The sequence below is a fragment of the Hyperolius riggenbachi genome, chromosome 7 (genome assembly GCF_040937935.1).
Source record: "Hyperolius riggenbachi isolate aHypRig1 chromosome 7, aHypRig1.pri, whole genome shotgun sequence".
Lineage (NCBI taxonomy): Eukaryota > Metazoa > Chordata > Amphibia > Anura > Hyperoliidae > Hyperolius > Hyperolius riggenbachi.
In genome coordinates, this window is record NC_090652.1 from 288,918,136 (window position 1) to 288,937,684 (window position 19,549).

Consider the following 19,549-nt stretch of genomic DNA (forward strand, 5'->3'; position numbering starts at 1 on the left):
TACACTCAGACCCACTGCTGTTGAAATGCAAATTTTATGGTGACAATACTGCTTTCAAAAAAAAAAAAAAAGATCATACTCACTCATTTCACAACTATTGTCTGATCTAATGTGACCACTAGGGGCATCTTGAGGTGAAAATAGAAACTGCACTTTAGCCATCTTTCTTGAGAAGGTGAGAGGAGGGATGAACAAGAAGGCATCCCCAGTACCAGGCAGTCTCAGGGAAAAGCAAATCTGCCCCATTCGTTTTTTCCCCGACACTCCCTGCTAAATTTCTCTGATGTTTCATGTACAGACATTGGTCAGTTGTCTATTCTGAGAATAAAATAAGAGTTAAAATGGACAACTTTCAAAGATCTGCACCAGAAGCATCAGGCCCGTTTCTTGAGGCGTGCAATCCACACACCGAGCGAAGCGGCACGGTGGGGGGGCACTGCGGCAGGGGAGAGCGGGTATAATGGAGTTACAATTCACCTTCCGCGATCCCCGGCAGCCTCTTTCTTCTTCCGGTCCCTGTTGCATTGGTAACAGCGCCCCCTGTGATGATGTAACCGCATGTCATCACAGGAGGAGATGTTACCAACACAAGGAGCGCCTAGGAGGAAGAAGGAAGAAGACAGAGGCTGCGGGGGGATCGCAGAAGGTGAGTTGTAACTCCGTTATGCCCTCTCTCCCCCACTGCATATTAGAGCACCTACCTATCTTACCTATACTGGAGGCACCTACCTATCTAACCTATAGTGGGAGCACCGACCTATCTCACCTATACTAGAGGCACCTACCTATCTAACCTATAGTAGGATCACCTACATATGTAACCTATACTGGAGGTACCTACCTAGCTAACCTATACTGGCGGCACCTACCTATCTAACCTATACTGGGGACAACTATACTGGCTACCTATACTGGGGGCACCTATGCCTGGCTACCTATACTTAGGGGGACCTATAGCTGGCTACCTATACTGAGGGCAACTAGACCTGGCTAACCTATACTGCAGGCACCTATTCATGGCTTGACGGGGGGGGGGGGGGGCAACTTTTACATCCCCGTCCTGGGTGCAAATTAGCTTTGAAACTGCCCTAAGGAGCATGACTGGATTGGGCTGGCTCCAACCCGCCAGAGGGACACCGGCCAAAAGCTAGGGGATTCCGGTCCTGTTCACAATGCAGAGCCGCAGTATAGCGTTATTCATCATAACCTGCTCGCAGCCAGCTGTACAGGACCCTCTTCACTTCCTCTTCAGTTTGCAATTGTCAAGCAGCCAGCCAATCACCATGCGTCTTCAGTACCAGACCATGTGACTTCAGGGCCGGTTCTAGCTACAATGGGGCTCCAGGATAAAAGTAACTGGGGGTCTCCCTAGCAACACCCCTCCTACAGCCCCCGATACATCTCCCAGGACCCATCCCAACACCCTTCCAGCCACACATAATCATCATCATATTCAGTGCAGACACAGGCAGGACACAGGAAGCAACACCGTGGGCCGGAGTCCTTTTCACCACCCCATTCTCTTCCTTTTTCACTACAGGCATGTATGGGATCTCCATAGCTGGAGGGGTGGGAAGGAGACACCTTGGAGGCCACTACAGGCAATTGCCCCCTTACCTCTATGAAAGCACCGGCCCTGTGAGACTTGGAATCTGTAGAGGAAGTGAAGAGTATCTGTACTGCAATTTGGAGCAGGTGATGTATAACACTCTGCTCCAATGTTGTTCTGTACAGGACCGCCCCCAGCTCCTGCTCCATCCCTCCCTCCCCCGGCTCGCTGGGGATAATGTTACGCCCCTCATCTGTGCCCACCTTTGTTTGAAAAGACACAACCAGCCACCACATGCTGGATTCAGTAATGTAAACAGGCTCAGGGCAGAAGGGCTGTGGCATGATAACAAAACAACTTAACTTGCAGTCTTCACCACTGGGAATAGGAGGCACGGATCTGCGCAGCTCTGATCATGTGCGTAGCCTGGGAGTTCTAATTGATTGGGATTTAAACTTTAGAACTCAAATCTCTGCTGTGGTGAAATCATCCTATTTTCACCTGAAGAACATTGCAAAAATCAAGCACCTCATACCCCCAGAAGATCTGCCAACCTTAGTCCACGCCTTCATCACATCCCGACTGGACTACTGCAATGCTCTCTACACTGGCCTTCCAAAAAAGGTCTTGTACCGACTACAGCTGATACAGAATACTGCTGCCAGACTGCTAACCAACCAACCCTGTCACTGCCACATAACGCCAGTCCTGCACTCCCTTCACTGGCTACCTATAGAATGGAGGGTCCTATTCAAGATCGGCCTACTGACATTTAAATCCCTGAATAATTTAGGCCCTGGATACATGAAAGATATGTTGCAGCTGCGTAGCAATCCCCGCATTCTCAGATCAACAGGTTCTAATAATCTAGTCATACCCAGAGTCCACTTGGAAACTTTTGGTCCCAGAGCCTTCTGTCATGCTGCCCCTACGTTTTGGAACTCCTTACCTCAACAGATCAGGACAGCTCCATCCCTGGACGTGTTTAAATCCAGACTGAAAACCCACCTGTTCAGTTTGGCATTTGCAGAAATATAACTTTTGTTGTGTGAATACTTCATCCTACTAATTACTGAATCTGAGAGAGCCTAAGCGCTTTGAGTCCTATGGGAGAAAAGCGCTATAGAAATGTTATTGTATTGTATTGTATTATTGGTGTCACTGGCAGTGTCGGGGGCATGCCTGGCGTGTGAGAGGCAGCTGGGCTCACAAGCAATGATCTCTGAGCATCATCATGTTATTGAGTTTCAGGCAAATCCTGCCTCATTTGTGATATAGAACAAGTAAAATACCTTGTATGACTCCCTATAGGACATGTGCAAGGAGAACAATGACTCAAGGACAGGAAGCATTGTGTGCGCGGAATAATTTGTAGCATAGAATGAATTTCTGCTGCATAGTCACTTGGAAACAAAAGAGTGTTCTTTTCCCAGCACATCAGCAGTAGAGATGGGCCGAACGGTTCCAGGCGAACTTTGGGGGTTCGCGTTCGCCTGCATCAGGCGAACTTTTGCGGAAGTTCGATTCGCCCCATAATGCTGTATTGAGCAAAATTTTTACCCTCCATTTCACTGTCAGCAGACATGTTATTGTCAAACACACTGCTTGAGAACTCACCCACCCTCCCTGCAAGCTAGGTCCTTTTTACCATTTGACTCAGTCTGCCTACACTAATTAGTTATGGGACAGCTGCTACACACTCTGCTAGGGAGATTTTAATTGGCCTCCCTCCCTTCTCCCTCCCTTCTCCCTCCCTTCTCCCTCCCTTCTCCCTCCCTTCTACCTCCCTTCTACCTATTCCCTCCTACCAGAGGGAGGAGGGTCTCTTCTGCCAGGGAATTATACTATTTTAAAAACCAGTATACATCATACCATAGCTGGGAATCGAACCCAGATCTCACTGTGTGGTGGGCACGTCACCCTAAGCACTGTACCACTACAGTAGTAAGTGAAGCTAGCCTAAAATGTACCATTTATGCTCAACGCAATAGAACCATTAGGTTGCTTAAAGGAGAACTGTAGTGAGAGGTATATGGAGGCTGCCATATTGATTTCCTTTTAAGCTATACCAGTTGCCTGGCAGCCCTGCTGATCTATTTGGCTGGAGTAATAATAATAATAATAATCCAAACATTTGTATAGTGCTTTTCTCCTGTCGGACTCAAAGCGCTCAAGAGCTGCAGCCACAGGGACGCGCTCAAGAGGCCACCCTGCAGTGTTAGGGAGTCTTGCCTTGAACTCCTTACTGAATAGGTACTTGACCTAGCCAGGATTCAAACCCTGGTCTCCCATGTCAAAGGCAGAGCCCTTAACCAGTACACTATCCAGCCACTGTAGTGTGAATCACACCAGAAACAAGCATGCAGCTAATCTTGTCAGATCTTACAAAAATGTCAAACACCAGATCTGCTGCATGCCTGTTCAGGGTCTAGGGCTAAAAGTATTGGAGGCAGAGGATCTGCAGGATAGCCAGGTAACTGGTATTGCTTAAAAGGAAATCAATATGGTAGCCTCCATATACCTTTCACTACAGTTCTCCTTTAAAGGGAACCTTAACTGAGAGTGATATGTATGTTTCCTGTAAACAATACCAGTTGCCTGGCAGTCCAGCTGATCTTTGTGACTGCAATAGTGGCTGAATCACACCCTGAAACAAGCATGCAGTAATCCAGTCTGACTTCAGTCAGAGCACCTGATCTGCATGCTTGTTCAGGGGCTGTGGCTAAAAGTATTAGAGACACAGGATCAGCAGGCGATTCAGGCAACTGGTATTATTTTAAAAGGAAAAATCCATATCCTTCTCCGTTTAGGTTCCCTTTAAGGATTTGTAGCATAAAAGCCAACTCACATTGGCTGGGATTTGAACCTGGGTCTCACTGTATGGTGGACAAGCACACTAACCACTATACCAACTGAAGCTGGCCTGAAATTGCTGGCCTGAAATTGCTGGCCTAAAATTTACTATTTATGCTCAATACAAGAGAAAAAGTAGACAAGACAAATAACACAAAAGAGAAGGCCATGTCTGGCTAAATATCTGTAAGCAGTGGCTGCATGGTGTAATGGATAAGGGCGCTGCCTCTGACAAAGGAGACCAGAGTTCAAATCTCAGCTCTGTCTGTTCAGTAAGCCAGCACCTATTCAGTAGGAGACCTTAGGCAAGTCTTCCTAACACTGCTACTGCCTATAGAGCATGTCCTAGTGGCTGCAGCTCTGGTCCTTTGAGTCCGCCAGGAGAAAAGTGTGATATAAATGTTATTTGTCTTGTCTACTTTTTCTCTTGTATTGAGCATAAATAGTAAATTTTAGGCCAGCAATTTCAGGCCAGCTTCAGTTGGTATCGTGGTTAGTGTGCTTGTCCACCATACAGTGAGACCCAGGTTAAAATCCCAGCCAATGTGAGTTGGCTTTTATGCTACAAATCCTTAAAGGGAACCTAAACAGAGAAGGATATGGATTTTTCCTTTTAAAATAATACCAGTTGCCTGAATCGCCTGCTGATCCTGTGTCTCTAATACTTTTAGCCACAGCCCCTGAACAAGCATGCAGATCAGGTGCTCTGACTGAAGTCAGACTGGATTAGCTGCATGCTTGTTTCAGGGTGTGATTCAGCCACTATTGCAGTCACAAAGATCAGCTGGACTGCCAGGCAACTGGTATTGTTTACAGGAAACATCCATATCACTCTCAGTTAAGGTTCCCTTTAAAGGAGAACTGTAGTGAAAGGTATATGGAGGCTACCATATTGATTTCCTTTTAAGCAATACCAGTTACCTGGCTATCCTGCAGATCCTCTGCCTCCAATACTTTTAGCCCTAGACCCTGAACAAGCATGCAGCAGATCTGGTGTTTGACATTTTTGTAAGATCTGACAAGATTAGCTGCATGCTTGTTTCTGGTGTGATTCACACTACAGTGGCTGGATAGTGTACTGGTTAAGGGCTCTGCCTTTGACATGGGAGACCAGGGTTTGAATCCTGGCTAGGTCAAGTACCTATTCAGTAAGGAGTTCAAGGCAAGACTCCCTAACACTGCAGGGTGGCCTCTTGAGCGCGTCCCTGTGGCTGCAGCTCTTGAGCGCTTTGAGTCCGACAGGAGAAAAGCGCTATACAAATGTTTGGATTATTATTATTATTATTACTGCAGCCAAATAGATCAGCAGGGCTGCCAGGCAACTGGTATAGCTTAAAAGGAAATCAATATGGCAGCCTCCATATACCTCTCACTACAGTTCTCCTTTAAGCAACCTAATGGTTCTATTGCGTTGAGCATAAATGGTACATTTTAGGCTAGCTTCACTTACTACTGTAGTGGTACAGTGCTTAGGGTGACGTGCCCACCACACAGTGAGATCTGGGTTCGATTCCCGGCTATGGTATGATGTATACTGGTTTTTTAAAATAGAATAATTCCCTGGCAGAAGAGACCCTCCTCCCTCCGGTAGGAGGGAGGAGGGAATAGGTAGAAGATTAGAAGGGAGGAGGGAGATTAAAATCTCTCTAGCAGAGTGTGTATAGCAGCTGTCCCATAACTAATTAGTGTAGGTAGGCAAATGGTATAAAGGACCTTGCTTGGAGGAGGGAGGGTCCTCCAGCAGTGATGTGTACTTCACTCAATTAGGTGTGGCTCCAGGTATTAGACCTTTTGAAACATGTTTTCTATCATTTTTCCAGCTGATAGAATTTTTTAAAACTTTCAAAGTTCGCCTCCCCATTGAAATCTATTGCGGTTCGCGAACTTTTTTGCGAACCGAACCTTTCGCGGAAGTTCGCGAACAGGGTTCGCGAACCTAAAATCAGAGGTTCGGCCCATCTCTAATCAGCAGATGCAGGGGACATGTAAAAATCTTCTTCATTACTATTATCTATTTGCATTAGTGTGTATATCACACTCATCTACGGTCTATCTATGTACCGGTCCATCTGTCTGTCTATTGTCGCTCTCTTTCCCTCTCTCTATGTACCTGTCTGTATACAGTGGGATGCGAAAGTTTGGGCAACCTTGTTAATCGTCATGACTTTCCTGTATAAATCGTTGTTTCTTACGATAAAAAATGACAATTAAATATATCATATAGGAGACACACACACAGTGATATTTGAGAAGTGAAATTAGGTTTATTGCATTTACAGAAAGTGCGCAATAATTGTTTAATCAAAATTAGGCAGGTGCATACATTTGGGCACCACAAAAAAGAAATGAAATCAATATTTAGTAGATCATCCTTTTGCAGAAATTACAGCCTCTAAACGCTTCCTGTAGGTTCCAATGAGGGTCTGGATTTTGGTTGAAGGTATTTTGGACCATTCCTCTTTACAAAACATCTCTAGTTCATTCAGGTTTGATGGCTTCCGAGCATGGACAGATCTCTTTAACTCACACCACAGATTTTCAATTATATTCAGGTCTGGGGACTGAGATGGCCACTCCAGAACGTTGTACTTGTTCCTCTTCATGAATGCCTTTGTGGATTTTGAGCAGTGTTTAGGGTCGTTGTCTTGTTGAAAGATCCAGCCCCAGCGCAGCTTCAGCTTTGTCACTGATTCCTAGACATTGGTCTCCAGAATCTGCTGATACTGAGTGGACTCCATGCGTCCCTCAACTTTGACAAGTTTCCCAGTCCCTGCACTGGCCACACAGCCCCACGGCATGATGGAACCAGCGCCATAATTTACTGTAGGTAGCAGGTGTTCTTTTTGAAATGCTGTGTTATTTTTCCTCCATGCATAACGCCCCTTGTTATGCCCAAATAACTCAATTTAAGTTTCAGCAGTCCACAGCACCTTATTCCAAAATGAAGCTGGCTTGTCCAATTGTGCTTTAGCATACCTCAAGCGGCTCTGTTTGTGCTGTGGGCGGAGAAAAGGCTTCCTCTGCATACAGCATCTCCTTGTGTATAGTGCACCGAATGCTTGAACGATGCACAGTCTCCATCTGCAGCAAGATGATGTTGTAGGTCTTTGGTGCTGGTCTGTGGGTCGACTCTGATTGTTCTCACCATTCGTTGCTTCTGTGTATCCGAGATTTTTCATGGCCTGCTACTTCGAGCCTTAACTTGAACTGAGCCTGTGGTCTTCCATTTGCTCAATATATTCCTGACTATGGAAACAGACAGCTGAAATCTTTGAGACAGCTTTCTGTATCCTTCCCCTAAGCCATGCTGGTGAGCAATCTTTGTCTTCAGGTCATTTGAGAGTTGTTTTGAGACCCCCATGTTGCTACTCTTCAGAGAAATTCAACAGAGGATGAAAACTTACAATTGACCCCCTTAAAGGAGAACTGTAGTGAGAGGTATATGGAGGCTGCCATATTGATTTCCTTTTGAACAATACCAGTTGCCTGGCAGTCCGCTGCCTCTAATAATTTTAGCCACAGACCCTGAACAAGCATGCAGCAGATCAGGTGTTTCTGACATTTTGACAGATCTGACAAGATTAGCTGCATGCTTGTTTCTGGTGTGATTTACACACTACTGCAGGCAAATAGCTCAGCAGGGCTGCCAGGCATTGCAGGCAACTGGTATTGCTTAAAAGTAAATCAATATGGCAGCCTCCATATACCTCTCACTACAGTTCTCCTTTAAAAACTCTTTCTTATAATTGGATTCACCTGTGTATGTAGGTCAGGGGTCACTGAGCTTACCAAGCCAATTTGAGTTCCAATAATTAGTTCTAAAGGTTTTGGAATCAATAAAATGATAACAGTGCCCAAATTTATGCACCTGCCTAAATTTATTTAAACAATTATTGCACACTTTCTGTAAATTCAATACACTTCATTTCACTTCTCACATATCACTGTGTGTGTCTCCCATATGATGTATTTAACTGACATTTTTTATCGTAACAACCAACGATTTATACAGGAAAATCATGACGATTAACAAGGTTGCCCAAACTTTTGCATCCCACTGTACCTATCTACCTGTCTGACTATCGATCATCTATCTACCTCTCTATCAGGTTGATTCATCAAAAACAACTTTTTTCGCGGTACACGTGGCTGTGCTGCATAGCGTGCGGTCCCTAATTACGCGTGTTGTTTACCTAATTACAGACGCTCCTTTAAATGCCACGTGCTGTGAAGTATCGCGACTGCGGTATGTCACTAGCACGGCCGCCACTACGTTAATTAACATAGTAGCGGCCATTCTAGTGAAGTATTGCAGTGGCGATACTTCTTAGCGCGCAGCATTTAAACGAGCGCCTGTAATTAGGTAAGCAACGCGCATAACCATGGCAGTGCATAGTGCGAGCACGCTGTTTTTTTTAACTCGCTCTCTCTATGTACATGTCTGACTGTATATTTATCTACCTGTCCGACTATCTATCCATCCATCTATCTGTCAATCTGTCTATGCTAAGGGGCCCATACACTGGCCGATTTCAGCCATCGATCGATCGATTCTATGGCTGAAATCGACCAGTGTATGGGCCCCTTAAAGGGAACCAAAACGGAAAGGGATATGGATGTTTCCTTTTGAAAAATACCAGTTGCCTGGCAGCCCTGCTGATCTCTTTGGTTGCAGTAGTGGCTGAATTACACACCTGAAACAAGCATGCAGGTAATCCAGTCTGACTTCAGTCAGAGCACCTGAACTGCAGGGGCCGTGGCTAAAAGTATTAAGCTGGGCATACACGGATGGATTGCTTCTTATCATTCGAGCCACTGATGGCTCGATTGATAATTTCCGACGTGTCCAATACCTCGCCAGATCGATATTGCGCAATGGTACAAAAAAACGAACGGAAGATAAGAAGCGCCCGCAGGGACGAGCGAGAATCGATCCGGGCGCACACGGGGACGCCATGGGATCGAGCCAGCGCATAATTGCATCCGTGTATGCCCAGCATTAGAGACACAGGATCAGCCGGAGAGTCAGACAACTGGTATAATTTTAAAAGGAAAAATCCATATCCTTCTCAGTTTAGTTATCTATCCATCCATCCATCCATCTCTCTCTCTCTCTCTCTTTCCGTCTGTGACTCCAGCCTTGTCCCCATACATGTAGTGGAGCTGTATCTATCTATCTATCTATCTATCTATCTATCTATCTATCTATCTATCTATCTATCTATCTATCTATCCTTCCTCTGTGACTCCAGCCTTGCCCCCATACATGTAGCGGAGCTGTATCGATCTATCTATCTATCTATCTATCTATCTATCTATCTATCTATCTATCTATCTATCTATCTATCTATCTATCTATCTAGCTATCTAGCTAGCTATCTATCTGTATTCCTCTGTGACTCCAGCCTTGCCCCCCACGCATGTAGCGGAGGTAGCAGTGGTGGGATTCAGTCACAGCCACCCAGGAATTGTGCTGACACAGTGCCGCTGATGTGTGAATGGAGTGCATTAAACTTGCAGGTGAGATCTCAGCTGATTTTTTTAATAGTGTGCCGACAAAGTGCTGGAAATACACAAATTATTCACCGGGGAGAGCGCATAAAAGGGGTTAGTGAGATAAAACACGGAGAAAGCCTCTCCCGAATCTGCTGCACCAACTTTATTAAACCTTAAGTGAGCTAATAAATTGAGAACATGTTAACTCCGCACTTGCAGATTAAAAAATGAGGTTATACTTTACTGTGTATTTATACCCAATCTGTACGTAAATTATAAGATGTGCTTCCTCTGCATATTCTGTACATCAGAAGTTTTTATGGTTTTTAAACTGAGATAGGGATGAGTATAAAGAACGCACCATTGAGTTCAGCTATGTATCAGAGAATGAATAATTGCATTCATTTCTCATCGCAGCCAATATACTCATACATACCTATTAGTTCAATTGTACTGCTGCGCTCTCCAATCCTGTAATAGAAAACACACTCCACATAGGGCAATATTGTTCAAGTTCTGTGCCCCCAATTCACACCAGTGTCCTGTGCTCCCCCGGTGTTATACACTTATCCCTCGTCCCCTCTCACTAGATGCTCACCAGATTAATACCACCTCAGCTTTTCAGGTAAGTCTTCAGCATGTCACTATATTCACTTGTTCCTATAAGGCACAAGAGAGCTCCACATAGAGTAGTAAAGTTCAAACAAGGCAATTCAAGTGCTACACACACTCCAATCGTGCAACACCACCCGTTGACCGTGTCACTGCACCAATCTGCATGCCACACTGCTCACCAGATGTAGCCCACCTCCATATACAGGTGGATACTGCACTTTTGACTCCAATCAATTCAACGATCCTCAGTAGTTCAAACAAGCCTCTGGCAAGGGCTTTTCATTTATTTTCACTAAAATATTGCTCAAAACATAAAAACAAGAAAACGCATATAGCGTATTACTGACAACAGTGCCTCAGTGCGCAACCAATCTATTGCACTTACGCCTCCTGAAGCTCTCTATGCATATCATACAGGTGGATGTCAATGCCCATCCGTCTGGCTCCCGGGTCCACTCCAACACTTCTGCGTCCTCCCGTTCCGCCTTCACGCTTAGTCGCAGGGTATATCCTGATGCGCTTCACTAACGACCGGTCTGTGCGCCTCCTTGATCCTATGCGACGTCAAACGTACAGCGGAGGTATTATTAATGGTATTAATCTGGTGAGCATCTAGTGAGAGGGGACGAGGGATAAGTGTATAACACCGGGGGAGCACAGGACACTGGTGTGAATTGGGGGCACAGAACTTGAACAATATTGCCCTATGTGGAGTGTGTTTTCTATTACAGGATTGGAGAGCGCAGCAGTACAATTGAACTATATGGCCCAGAGACTGGATTTTTTCTGCAGCGATCCCATTAACTGTTGATTGTGAACGGACTGGTAATCATTGTATGAACTTTGTGGCGCGGTATTACACAATCTGATCATACATACCTATTACCACCTTCATGTAAAGAAAAGTCGCCTGGACAAAGGTGTGGGGGGTTGCCACTAATAGAATATCGGTAAAATGGCTGAAATTATGTTATTTAATGCCAATAGTAAAATTTTGGTAATATTTACCGATATTTTACTATATTTTAACCTAACCCTGCTCTCCCACAGAACCTTCCCTCTATTGACTCTAAGACTTCCCTCTACCAATGTCTAACCCTAAAACCCTCCCTCTACCGATGTCTAACCCTAAGACCCTCCCTTTACCAATGCTTAACCCTAAGACCCTCCCTCTACCAATGCCTAACCCTAAGACCTCCCTCTACCAATGTCTAACCCTAAGACCCTCCCTCTACCAATGCCTAACCCTAAGACCTCCCTCTACCAATGTCTAACCCTAAGACCTCCCTCTACCAATGTCTAACCCTAAGACCTCCTCTCTACCTATGCCTAACCCTAAAACCCTCCCTCTACCGATGTCTAACCCCAATACCCTCCCTCTACCAATGCCTAACCCTAAAACCCTCCTTCTACCGATGTCTAACCCCAAGACCCTCCCTCTATGAATGCCTAACCCTAAAACCCTCCCTCTACCGATGTCTAACCCCAAGACCCTCCCTCTACCAATGCCTAACCCTAAGACCTCCCTCTACCAATGCCTAACCCTAAGACCTCCTCTACCGATGCCTAACCCTTAAGCTTTCCTCTACCAATGTCTAACCCTAAGACCTCCCTCTACCAATGTCTAACCCTAAGACCTCCCTCTACCTATGCCTAACCCTAAAACCCTCCCTCTATCGATGTCTAACCCCAATACCCTCCCTCTACCAATGCCTAACCCTAAAACCCTCCCTCTACCGATGTCTAACCCCAAGACCCTCCCTCTACGAATGTCTAACCCTAAAACCCTCCCTCTACCGATGTCTAACCCCAAGACCCTCCCTCTACCAATGCCTAACCCTAAGACCTCCCACTACCAATGCCTAACCCTAAGACCTCCTCTACCGATGCCTAAACCTTAAGCTTTCCTCTACCGATTCTTAACCCTTCCTCTTCCTATACCTAACCCTTAACCCCCAGCTGGTGCCTATTACTTAACCCCCACCCCCCTTCTGTGGCACCTAATGATTAACCCTTTCTCTTAACCTTGATCTATCCCCCCCCCCCTCGCTGCAAAGCCACAATTTGTAGCAAAGAAGGGAAATTTCGGTTCCTGGAGACGCCAGATACAATTGTGGACACCGAGGCATCCCAATATGCATATCACGGCTTTTAAAATGGACGTTTGTAGCGGCGTCCATTTTTCCTCTTCCAACCTAAACCTGCCTTGTCTTGAGCTAAGTGGAATCCCTGTACTCTCTGTGATCACACTGGAGGGTCGGGGCTGAACTGTGAGACTGTGAGTGAAACTAAATGTGCAAAAAGTACTGTACAGAGGCGTAGTTACCACAAGGCTGCAGGTGCTCACAGCCCCGGGTGTAGCCATGGCTAGGGGTGCCCCTGTGGTGCTCAGGCACTGTGTTCTTCCACCTGAGACCTTTTTTCATAAATCGGGCAACATTCGGGAAAATAGCAGCAGGCAGTGCATGGGACTGTACTACTTTCTGCACTAGATGTAGCACTGCCCCCCCCCCCTTCTTCCTGTCCCATGGCCAATGTGTCTCCTTGCTCCCTGCACATAGCCTGCAGTGAGTGAATGTGCAGAGCAGCAGGGTGAGTAGAGAGGATGATTGCTGTGCTGCAGCTGGGACATTAGCAGGGAGAGGTGGCAGGATGTATTTAGTGCTTCAGTTGCCTGTCATTAGTAGCCATGTGCACTGGCTGCTGTAATACCAGTGCCCTGGACTATTGATTATTTATCCTGATCAATAATGCTGGGTAGTCTGCTATTGCAGAATGCAGTGACACAGGTGGTGATAGTTGACTTCTGCAGTGAGCAAAGAAGCAAGCTCCAGGCAATTTAGATTACTCTTATCTCTTTTCCCAGCTCTCCCTCCCACCCTGTTGTTTCCCCCATGACCTTTTCCTCTTTTCAGATTTCATTTGCTTCTTTTAACAGCATGTCCCTGCCAAACAGCAGTGGTGATGTCTTTGTCTGCAGTCCGGATGAGAGTCCATCCTGCCAATTTTTCCTCTCCCCCCAGGCTCTCTGTCTTGTGCCTCTACCTCTTTACCCCCCCCCCCCCCAGCTCACAATCTTATCGTACCATAGTCATAGTCTAATGTCCTACCATATTATTATGTATTTATATATCACTGACATCTTCTGCAGCACTGTATAGAGTACACCGTTTCATAATGGTTAGCTCCGTCCACATGCTGACAACTCCTTTTCCCCTAAAATTTGGGGAAATTTGGTAGCAACACGATCAGTGACCTAACCCGTCAACTCTTCTATAAAAAAATGTTTTGTTTTTGTTGTTTTTTTGGAGGGGGGTGGGAGTTGTCTGTAAATAATCAGCACCAGGTGTCAAATTCCCTAGGTACTCCACTGGTACTGTTTAAAGTAAAATATCTGCAATGTAAATTACCAATATTTTTGCTATAAGTGCAACCTGGCACCCGTCTCATACATTATCGCAGCAATGAAGGGTGCAGAGGTAGCGACCGCATCAGGCCCCTTGTCCCAGAGGGGCCCCGGGGGGCCCTCCCCAACCACAGTATTAGTTCATTATTGGTCCTGTGCTGATAATATTCACTCTTATAGACAGTAGCGTTCCTACCTAAGGGCGCAGGGGGGCGGGGCGCACCGGGTACCAGTCAGCCAGGGGGGTGTCGCCACGACCCCCCTACACCTGACTAAGGAGGGGAAGAGCAGCGCTAGGAGGAGGGGTGACAGCAGGGATAGCGGCGGGGAGGGGGAAATATCCCCCCCCCTCCCTCACCTGGGTCCCCCTCCTTCTGCCTCTCTTCTCCCCCCAAAAATGCGGGCAGCGGGCCGGTGGCAGTGGGCAGCGAGCAAGCGAGCGCGGAGTATACTCACATTACTTCCGCGTATCAGCCTGGAACGCTGCGTCGCCGTCACGTGCCTCTTCTGCGCCTCCAATCATTTTCTTTTTAATTTATATTAGCAGCCAGGGGTAGCATTTATGTTCTGGCCAGGTCTGCAACACGATTGAAGTGTTTTCTGGACAGGTCTGCCACACGATTGCATGTATTTTCTGGGCAAATCTGCCGACATGATTGAACGTATTCTCTGGGCAAATCTGCCGACATGATTGCATGTATTTTCTGGGCAAATCTGCCGACATGATTGCATGGGTTTTCTGGGCAAATCTGCCGACATGATTGAACGTATTATCTGGGCAAATCTGCAGACATGATTGAACGTATTCTCTGGGCAAATCTGCCGACATGATTGCACGTATTCTCTGGGCAAATCTGCCGACATGATTGAACGTATTCTCTGGGCAAATCTGCCGACATGATTGCATGTATTTTCTGGGCAAATCTGCCGACATGATTGCATGTATTTTCTGGGCAAATCTGCCGACATGATTGAACGTATTCTCTGGGCAAATCTGCCGACATGATTGCATGTATTTTCTGGGCAAATCTGCCGACATGATTGCACGTATTTTCTGGGCAAATCTGCCGACATGATTGAACGTATTCTCTGGGCAAATCTGCAGACATGATTGAACGTATTCTCTGGGCAAATCTGCAGACATGATTGAACGTATTCTCTGGGCAAATCTGCACACATTATGTGTATTTTCACCCGGGTTCACGTCAAATTACAGCTAGCTCCGCCCTCATCCGGTCATGACCACGCCCATTTTTTTGCCGCGGCGTGCAAAGCGCGCGCCGCATGTTATAGCGCCACCCATTTTTTGCCCCTTTACTTTTTTTTGGGGGGGGGGGGGGGTGTCTTATAATACCCAGCACCGGGTGTCAAATGCCCTAGGTACGCCACTGCTTATAGATGCTTTGAATAGTAGTGATCATTAACAAATGTTTCCCCTTTTTGCACCTCTGACACTGTGGTTGTCCTTGATTGTTTTTGGAATGCCATATAAGTTGTTATGTACACAGCACTTCGGGGGCCCAGTGTATAACTTGCACCAGGGCCCACAGCTTCTTAGCTACGCCACTGGGCGCAGCAATGTGTACTCGCAAGGTGTCCTCCCCCTTGCAGGCGCAGAACGCTCCCATCCACGTTAGCACGACAGGGGAACTCGCACGAATGGACTGGCCCTGAATGGCCGAAGATAAAGGGGCATCTACAGGAGCATCCATGAGGCGGAGAAGGACGGTGAGGGAGCGATCTGCCCGGAGGTGGCTGGAGGAAGCCTCAGGTATGTATAGAACTTTTACACCCTTTCGTCTCAGGTACTCTTTAAACATTAGAGATTACTATGTTTTTAAATTAACTCTTACCCTACTGTTTTGATCCTCCCAGTTACTACTGTTCCCTGCCTGAAGAAGTGGGTTAAATACCAGCGAAATGCATTGCATTATAATGTGGAGTATACAATAAAGTTTTTCACCTGATTCACATAGTCTTCGATGGGGAGGTAAGTCCACCACAACCCCATATGTTTAAACTGATTTTAGTGTGATTTATTCTTGCTGCCCAACTCATGAATATTAAAGTGTACCCAGGGTGGATTTTACTTAACAAATGGGGCACCGAGGCATGGTCCCTGTGCTATCACTTACCTCTGTGTCCTCCTGGCACCGCTCTCTGTTATCCCTGGTCTCCGCTGTCCCCCCTTTTGAAAATACCAACAAGCAGTTTTTCGGTAGCTTAAAACCAGGGCTGGTTCTAGACTTTTTTTCTGCCTGAGGCAAACTTGTAGGATGCCCCCCCCCCCTTTCCCCCCAATTTGGAATGATAATTAACTCTGCTCCATTTAATGTTCTCACATGACATGCTGCAGCTCAACACAATAGCACACTGGCTGGCTGTGAGTGTGTGACAAACAAACTGCTCACCCTCAGCCACTCCATTCCTCAGTCAGGACAGCAGTTCCACCCCCTCCTTTCTGCTGTGGAAGTCAAATGAAACTCTGCTGCTTTCCTGTCTCTCCCCCCCCCCCCCCCCCTTTACTTTCAGACTCCTCACACAGCACAACAAGCTGCTTTTCTCTAATGATCACCCCTTTATTTTGCTCTCCTCTTGCTTCTATTCCTACTCTAACTGCATGCTCTTAGTGTACACACAGTACAAACATGCTGCCCCTGTAATCTCTGCACCTGATGCAAGTGTTTCACCTTGCTTCATGAGAGAACCGGCCCTGCTTAAAACAGAGAGGGGTGTCCTTTGTAGGAAAGGCACTCCTGCATAATGCCCACTCTGGCATTAGGAATGCTTCTTCCCTACCTCACTGTGCTTACAAGGCTCTGAATCTAAATCTAAATCTTCCTTGCGACCCGAAGGACGAACAGAGCAGAGTGAGACAGCGAGAAGCAGATCATCCTGCTCAGGTAGGAGAGCTAATTTAGGTAGTATTTTTTTATGGTTAAGTTCCACCTCAGATTCTCTTTAACATTCTCCATCCTTATTGGGGAGTGGCTAAATGTAAGAACTATGTAACAGCATTGAATTTGTAGTACAGCAGAGTAACTAGCATCCGACACTGGCAGGGACCGCCTGGTGCCGGATACGAGTGCTTGCAGGTTGTTTGTGCAACCGGGTGGAAAAGCACAAAGCCCTCTGTGCAAGATGAAATACCTCCACCAAGCCTCCAGCAACATCCTGTAGCTCTTAGCGGGCTCTTGGCGGCTTTCCGAGGTCCTCCGTGTACGACTTCCAGTGTGTCACCTGACCTACATCGGGTCAGGTGACCCGCCAGGAGCCATGCACAGACGCCTGAAAGCTCTTAGGAGCTACAGGAAGGTTAGAAGACGCCGCGCAGAGGCTCGTGAGTATTTTATTTCGGAAACCCACCCAAAACCCCCTAAAAAAACAGTCCCGTTATCCCCTCTGGCATACCGGTTATTTGAGACTTCCGGTCGCCTGAGTTCCGGATAACGGGGACTTGGCTGTACTAATGGCAATTTGTCAAGACCTCTTCTCCTCAAGAGGATGTAGGATAGGACTCTGAGGTCTGCCTAACAAGAAGTCCAGGATTACCAAAGCTGCTATTATGGCATATAGGCCTTGAAGCTGAACTGTTAAGCAGCTCAGCCTAATGTGGAGGCGCACCCGCTATGCACACCTTACATAGCAGCGCTATTTGCTATGTAAGGAGCATGCCTTCCTTAGTTATGTGCATTGCTTACATAGCAATGCACGTAACTTTAACTGTGGGCGGTCCTGTGACGTATCGCAACCGCGATTATTCACTAGTGGCCGCTACTATGTTAATTAAAATAGTTACTATACATAGTAACTATGTTAATTAACATTAATCGCGGTTGTGATACGTCACAGGACCACACTCTTTAGCAGCGCAGCTTAAAGGGAAGGTCCAGGGAGTATAAAAATTAAAAAAATTCACTTACCTGGAACTTCCTCCTGCCCCTGGCAGCCGTCCTGTGCTTTCGCCGCCACTCCGGTGGCTCCCAGGCCCCTTCGGTGCAGATGATGACCTCGCCCGGTCGGCATCTTCCTGTGCTTCAGCATGAAGCTCACGGCGTCGCTCTGACATCATCCGGGCTGTACTGCGCAGGCACAGAACTACTGCGCCTGCGCAGTACAGTCTGGATGATATTAGTGCGACTCCGAGAGCCGCTAGCGCATGCGCAGTGAGCATCTTGCGCCGGATGGGACCCCGGGCCACCGGCGGGGAGTGGAGCAGCGGCGAAGACACAGGACGTCTGGCAGGGGCCAGAGGAAGCCCAGGGTAAGTAGATGTTTTTTGTTTTTTTTAGCAATCTTGGATGTGTCCTTTAATGAAATCAAGGCCATAAAGTTTATATTAACTACTTTGGTCTATCTGGACGGATATACCCATCCAGATAGCCTGCCCTGCTGCAGCTGAGCTGGGGTGCTTCCGTGCATGCTCCCGCCGCCTTCTGTTGCCCCGGAGATCAATGAATGGGAACACAGTTCCCATTCATTGATCTGTGTCTCCCTATGAAAAACCGACAGCTTCACGTCATCCCTTCAATTTCTGTAAGCGAGAGCTCTCGTTTACAGGATGAAAAACCCAAAAATGACTGTGGCCATCTTGTGGCCAAATAGTAAAACTACATCTACATACATTTTTTTTTTAAATATACACAATCAATTACATTTAAAATTACCTGTTTAACTCCCCACTCCAAAAAAAACTCAAATAAAATTTTTAATAACAAAAAAAGCAAACAACATAAATCGTTACCTAAGGGTCTGAACTGTTTTTAATATGCATGTCAAGAGAGTATATTACTATAATTGTTTTAAATTATTAGCATGAAAATAGTGATGGACGCAAATTGAAAAAATGCTCCTTTATTTCCATATAAAATATTGATGCCATACATTGTTATAGGGACATAATTTAAATGGTGTAATAACCGGGACAAATGGGCAAATAAAATATGTGGGTTTTAATTATGGTAGCATGTATTATTTTAGAGCCATGATGGCTGAAAACTGAGAAATAATTTTTTGTTTACATTTTTTGGTTAATATTCCCGTTAAAATGCATTTAGAAAAAAACAATTTTTAGCAACATGTACCACTCAAAGAAAGCCTAATTGGTGGCAGAAAAAAAACAAGCTATAGAGCAATTAATTGTGATAAGTAGTGATAAAGTTATTGGCGAATGAATGGGAGGTGAAAGTTGCACGGATGCAGAAGGTGATACGACACTGAAGGCTGAAGTGGTTAAAATATCAGTTTAGTAACTATTATTTAATGAATCCAAAGCCCTGTCTTTGGACATACAATTTATCTGTGGATTCTTCCTCTGTGACTTTACATGGGCTTTATGTCAAGGCTGAAATTCTAACCATGATGTTGTACGCTGAAGCAATGCATCTCAGTCTCCTTCCAGTTCTGCTTCCAAACATCACATCTTTATGGCAGCTCTGGCGGCATCTCAGAAATGTTTTGATTGATGTTGTGCTATAATACCATAACACAAGCTATAAAAAAAATATTAGTACTCCACCCACTCCACCCCCATAGTGCTAATGTTACACTGACATATTTACAAAACATGACAACATCTAATAGCCTTGATGCGCCTCCATATGTTTGTTCACAAGCGGATGATCGGTAAT

The 19,549-nt window shown here is 46.0% G+C and overlaps 1 protein-coding gene across 5 annotated transcripts in view; it reads left to right on the forward strand.

Moving 5' to 3' along the window:
• Positions 1 to 19,549, forward strand: part of LOC137525094 (histamine N-methyltransferase B-like) — a 431,596-nt gene that overhangs the window by 122,136 nt on the left and 289,911 nt on the right. For 3 of the 5 annotated variants that reach the window (XM_068245894.1, XM_068245892.1, XM_068245897.1), the window contains one exon: positions 15,795 to 15,909. The exons of 1 other annotated variant lie outside the window; for it this stretch is intronic. The gene's annotated coding sequence lies outside the window, so the exon portion shown is untranslated. Of the gene's footprint in view, positions 1 to 15,631; positions 15,691 to 15,794; positions 15,910 to 19,549 lie in introns of those variants that run through there. One more of the 5 variants, XM_068245895.1, reaches the window with a different exon arrangement.